We start from the raw sequence: 6000 nt of genomic DNA on the forward strand, positions 1-6000 counted from the left end.
GGTGTGGGCTCAATCCTTGCTGTCAAAACCCAGTGTGTAGCTTTGCATGCAACTCCTGAGGGTATAGGGAATACAGCATGAATCTCTCTGACTCCTTCAAAGTCTAGCAGAGCTGCTTTATGTTTGTAGAAATCGACATAAATAAAAATAAATCTGACAGGCTTTAGTCTATATTTCTCCAGTATATCCTTGTCTGCACTGGATTTACCTGAGTTGGTTTATATTTAACAGCTTCAATAGGGATATGTTTACAGTGAGACAGACCCCAATAAATATTAGCAGGAACAAGGGTTCACTCTCACAAATACATCCAAGTAAAGCAACCTGTCACATGCAGCTTCTGGGCACAGGTGAAAGTAGGGACCCCCCAGAAATCCCAGGCTGGGGCTCCCAGCTGGCCCCCAGCCCGTTTCTGTGGCTGTGCTGCCCGGGTGCACACATTATTCACTTGGGGTACGCCAACCCCACACTTGCAGCAGACCAAGCTGCTTTAGTTACCACTACAAATGTACATTACAATGCAAATTGCTTTGTTTTCAGTGCTATTTTAGCTTGAGTTAAGAACTACTTTTTGTTCTTCTTAGTACAGGCAAACAAGACTCATAAAACACTGTAATAGTGTCCAATTACACTTGGAGCTGGAAACCTTAAAGGTTCCAGCGACAAAAGAGGCCACGTTCCCCTGCTGCTGCATGTACTGTGTCGTGGGCATAAATGAAATGTGAATTACACCACTTTTACCAGCATAAATGATTACAGAGAAGCTGCAATCCAAGGTGAAGCTGCCTTTAGTAGGTTTATTTTAAGCTCAGACACCATTAAATATGACAGAAACATGAAGGAAACTTCCCCTCAGTGACATCTGGATGAAAATGTGACTGATTTTCTGATACCCTGCAGTTGGACCCTGGCACCTGTACGGGGCTGGCCACAGGCACTCAGTGCTGGAATAAATGTCTCCATGAAGGGCACGACTGTGTTTGCAGTAAGGGGCCACCGTCAGCTTGCCAGAGTTGTTTGGTATTTTTAGCTTTTCATCACAAACTGACTCTCATCTTGTCTTGCAAAGCTGCTAGTGAGGCAGAACTCCACTGAAACCCAACTTCTAATCTAAGTGCATGTCTAATGCATTAACACCGAACCCACTGAAAAGCAGTGGGTAGCTTCGTTCTGGTCTAATGCATATTCAGCTGAGCTCAAGGCAATAAGAGAACTGGGCTGTGGTTTTGCTCCATGAAACCTTCAGTGACAATTTCAGGTGACTGTATCACCGCTGTCCTCTTCGTTCCCATCCTCATGCTAACGTGCACAGCCCCTGCACTGTGCTGACACAACCAGGTGTGCAAACAGGCTGAGAAACAGACGGGGAAAGTGGATCAGCTTAAAAGAAACGTTCCACAGATCAGCTCCACAATCCACTTTACACACACAGCAATGTCGGTGCAGCGCACAACGTGTGCCCTTGAGGATGAGATGATCAGTAAGAAGCAGGGACACCCTAAGTCTGTTCCTGTCATCTCGGACTTCACTGCATGACGCCACATGCTCCAGACCTGCTTTCCAAAATAGGCATCAGCCTCATCGCTTCCCAAAGCCGCAACAAGCAACAGCAGCCCTTTAACTGACATCAGCGCTCAGCTGCTCTGCCAAAATCTTGGGACACAAGATCCTTTTGTCTTCAGATTACACTCATCTTTTCCACTTCTTCAAATAAGATGAATCTTATAAACTGTCACAGAGCTGGTGGTTTCCAAACACCATTCATCCAATGGAGGCTGGGAGGGGACGCTATTCTTCAGGTCAATTTGTGAGTCATTTCGCTTGCCAGTCAACCAAGTTTCACTCACTTGGAGACAATATATCTGAGCTATAAAACCTTAACCTCAAAACATAACTCACCACATTTAGTGAGTAGCCTGTCATCACTGAGAGCAATGATCCTTAACCCCTTATCTAGCTCTGGGGAATCATTATCTACAGTTGTTAATTTAAGCTTGTTTTAAGTAATAAAAAAGTATTCCTTTCTGCTAAAAATGTGTCACTAATTCTACTACTGCTTCATTATTCAGTGTCATACGAAGAGTTATTATTTTTGTTGATTTCTCAACAAATTGACATTCAAATAAATACCATACATACTAGCCAATGAACATAGTTACTGGCCAACTTTCCAAGCATTTTCACTAGCCAGGCAAGGGCTACATAAGCCTCTGAAAACAATGAAGCAGAGTTCAATCCACCCCTGTTGAGCTGTGCACATATGAACTGTCATCCTGGCCACTGCAGAAGGTACCAGACAGGGAATTCCAGGCTGCATGGGACACAGGTATGACTCTGGGATGGAGCGTGGCATTGCTCTCACCTTGTCTGTAGCTGTCTTCCTCCTTTTAGCATGGTCTCTCAAGCTTCATCCTTCAAATTCACTTTGTTTTGCACCAGTCTGTGTACATTTATGTACAAAATAAAAACTATCAGCCGAGTTGAAACCTCTGGCATCCATTTCTCACTGAAATGCAGTGAAGGTTGGGGGCTGGTGCTCATACTAAGTAATATCAGCCAGGAGGGGGCCCCAAAAGTGCGACTCAGCTTGTAGATAACAGTAATATTCCCTCGCAGCTGTGGGTTCCAGTAGGATGAGAACAATCAGGCTGAAGGCTGGGCATCAGTCACTAATATTTAGAGTGGAAAAAGAAAAGTCCCAGAAAACAACAAAAGCAGGCTGACCAGGTTGGGAATATAATCATCCACAAACTTCTAAGGCTAGCACAATGACCACAAAACCCTCAAGTAATCCATCTGTCAGCTGGGAAGATGTAATTCAGACAGTGAATGAAGTCACACCAGTGGACAGCTCTATGGGAACCAATTTACTTGAAGTAGGAAGAGAGTTTAATCAGTCAGGGTTCAAAAGGCATGTAACTCATGTCAGTGGAGAGCAAAACTGATTGTACACTCATCACAGGTGAACAAAAGATCAGGGAAGACAAAACAATTACAAGCAGATAATGAAATGGATAGTCAGCAGCACACACAGAGCCTCTAAAGGCGTAAATCCAAGCTAACTGTGTTTGTAACAGCAAGGAGCACGGGAGGAAGGAGAACCAGGGGAGGCTAAGCAGGCAGCAGGACCAGTCTCCATCTGCCCACGGCCTGGAGTCCCCAGTCCATTCTGAAAGAGGGGACAGCCCAGATCTACCACTCCCTTGAAGATGGCGTGGCATAGGAGCCAGTTCCTCTCCAACACCTCCTCTGTGGCTTGAGCTGCAACCACCAGAATGTGGAGGAAATGAGCCCGTTTCCAATTCCTCAGTTCAAAACCACCAGCACTAGCAGTTTTAGGATGGCTGCTCCTGCCTTTCCTGCTCCACTGGAGACCTGACGCTTGCTTCACATGGATATGAACTATTGTTCACCAAACGGCCAGCTCTGAAGAAATAATTGCCCCAGGAAGCCCTGAGACACAGTCATGGGGAGAGGCGGATTAGAGGAATCAGTCTCATTTTCCACTGGAACAGCTGGGAATGTGCACGCACTGTAGGCGACTGCGTCTCGGCTGAGGCCGGTTACGAGCAGCTGATGGAAAGGAATGTCTCCAACTGCTCCATCGCCTGCGACTGTCCAACCACTCCATGTACTGAGACACAGACATCCAGCAGGATGTTTGCTCTGCTCTTCTAGCACTGCGGAGCAGGGAAAAAGAGAAGTGGCTTTTCCCTCCTCCCTTTTAGTAGTGGGGCTGATGGTGCCAACTGTCCTCCACACAAGGAGGGTGGTCTGCAACCCGACGTGGCATTTGGGATCCTGGAGCCAAAGGCAAAGCCCCGAGTGGCCCAGGATGACAGGAGGGCATCAATGACACACACTCACACGAAGCGCGAGGCTCCGCAGTTCTCCACGGGGTTGCAGAGAACCAGGCACTAATTCCCCTGCTGCTGCTTTGCTGTGCCCCACTGCAAGTGGGGGGACGTCAGCGGCAGCTCGAAGGGTCTCTGGGGTGGGGGACTGTGTGAGGCTTGCAGAGAGCAGGAGATAATGATCTCCTTGGAAGCAACCAGGCTGGTTTCTCAGAGAACAATGCTTATCTTCCCATCTTGCCTGATGATCCCTTATCATTACCCAATCCTCCTGGGCTTCGCAGACATTAGCTAATCTTGTGATAAGAGATTAAGAGAAAAGCCAAGACACATTCCCAGCCATTAATGGCAATTCCCCCAAAGCCTGGGTGTGTGACGCAGAGACCGGGAGATGCCTTACAGGCCTTGTTCTGTTTGAAAGACACAGGCAGAACCCTGATTATTCCCGTCTGACCTGCTGGGTACTTAGTCATGGTCGTTCAAGTTGTTTTAAGATGAGAAAAATATTATCATTAGGAGGAGCTGTGCTGGAGCAGTATAGCAATGATAGCTAGTGCTTTGATAATGCCCGTAGAGAGGCAAGCGTGCCAGAGGGTAAAGCAGCATTCTGGTAACGCGTCTTGCATGCAGAGCAGAGCCATCTCTAACGGGAAGGTCAGACTCTTACTCTAGGCTGGGATAAACCACACTGAAACCGGTACGTTTTTAACTGCTAGGCCTCGATAAGAAAGCTGCAGTTAAGCGCATGCATCACTGAAAACAGAAGGGAAATGTAAAGCTGTCCTGAGTATGAATGCTTTGAGAAGGGGAAGGCAGGAGGGGGATTCCTGGTTTAATCTGGAGTGGGAGTGAGAAAAGGGGCAGAGAAGGATAGTCAAACACAACTGTGCATGTTTTGTGGGGAGACAGAGACATGGAACAAGTTTCTGAGTCATGTTTATGTACAAAAGGTTAGGAGCTGTTGTTTTAGGCTGTGGAGTTTCTCCCCTACTCTAAAAACCAGACTTTGTACATCCATGTAAAGCAAATTGACTCAAGGATTCTTGACTTCAGCACCAGTCTCCTCCCCACAAGAGCAGTCTACAGTATCTCCTACTGTGGTCAAGAAGCGAGATCACTGAGCAGCAAAATGCAAAACTCCCCACCCCGGGAGGTCACTTGACTCATGTAGTGCAGGAAGGTGACCAAGTTTCATGGCATCGCTGCCTGTCTTGGGAACCACCTTTGGGAAACTGCTCCATGTCCAGAACTTGTTGCGCTACATCAGCATAAATACAGGATCCTACCAACAGCTGCAGTTTCCAATACCGTCAGGGCCACGCACGCTTTTCTGCACACAAGTAGCATATTCCATTAGTCCAAATTACTTTTGTTTTTGAGGGAAGACATACCAAAGAAGAAAGAACAAAAATAACATCTCTTGCCCAGGACAACACAATGTATGTGTTTTCTGGCTCACTTTCTGCAATGGCAACAGTTTCTGAAGACAAAAATATCCCAGAAATGGTCTATGGTGCACAGAGCAACATTCGATACAAGGACCACAAACCAGACGATGCCTTTGCTGCAGAATCAGAGGGCATTAGGGAGAGCACCTTTCTGAGACACATCCTGCTCCACCGACTGCAAAAATAGCAAAGAAAACCTCTCTCCTAGAACACATTTCATTCTGCATTAAACGTTATGGTTTCTGAGAGTGACTCCCGTGCAAAACCAACACTGTTACTTATGAAACAATGCATCAAACCCACAGATGGGAATTGGCTCTCCTGGCAGCGCAGCCAACAAAAAAATCTTTCTCTTTTTTCCCCTCCTGTAACAAATAGCCTCTTTCCCCAGTCATCTGCGTAACATTTAAAGATTAATGTCTTATGTGGCACAACACAGAGTCGTTTGCTTCCTTTTAAGAAAGCTTAAAGCTCTTTAGAGACCGGGTTCCACTTTCAGAGTTATCTGTCTACTGAGCAAACACTTCAGATGTTCAGCCAGTTTCTTTAAAGAACGGGTTAGCTAAATGAAGGGTTACCAAGTGTGATCTTAATGGACTTTACTTAGTTTCCGATTGGCTTTCATCTATTTTATTGTCTGTTCTTTAAATTTGCAAATGGCTTGGACTGTGAACAGAGCCTTGGATTGAAAGACAATC

Source organism: Strix aluco, chromosome 29 (genome assembly GCF_031877795.1).
Source record: "Strix aluco isolate bStrAlu1 chromosome 29, bStrAlu1.hap1, whole genome shotgun sequence".
Lineage (NCBI taxonomy): Eukaryota > Metazoa > Chordata > Aves > Strigiformes > Strigidae > Strix > Strix aluco.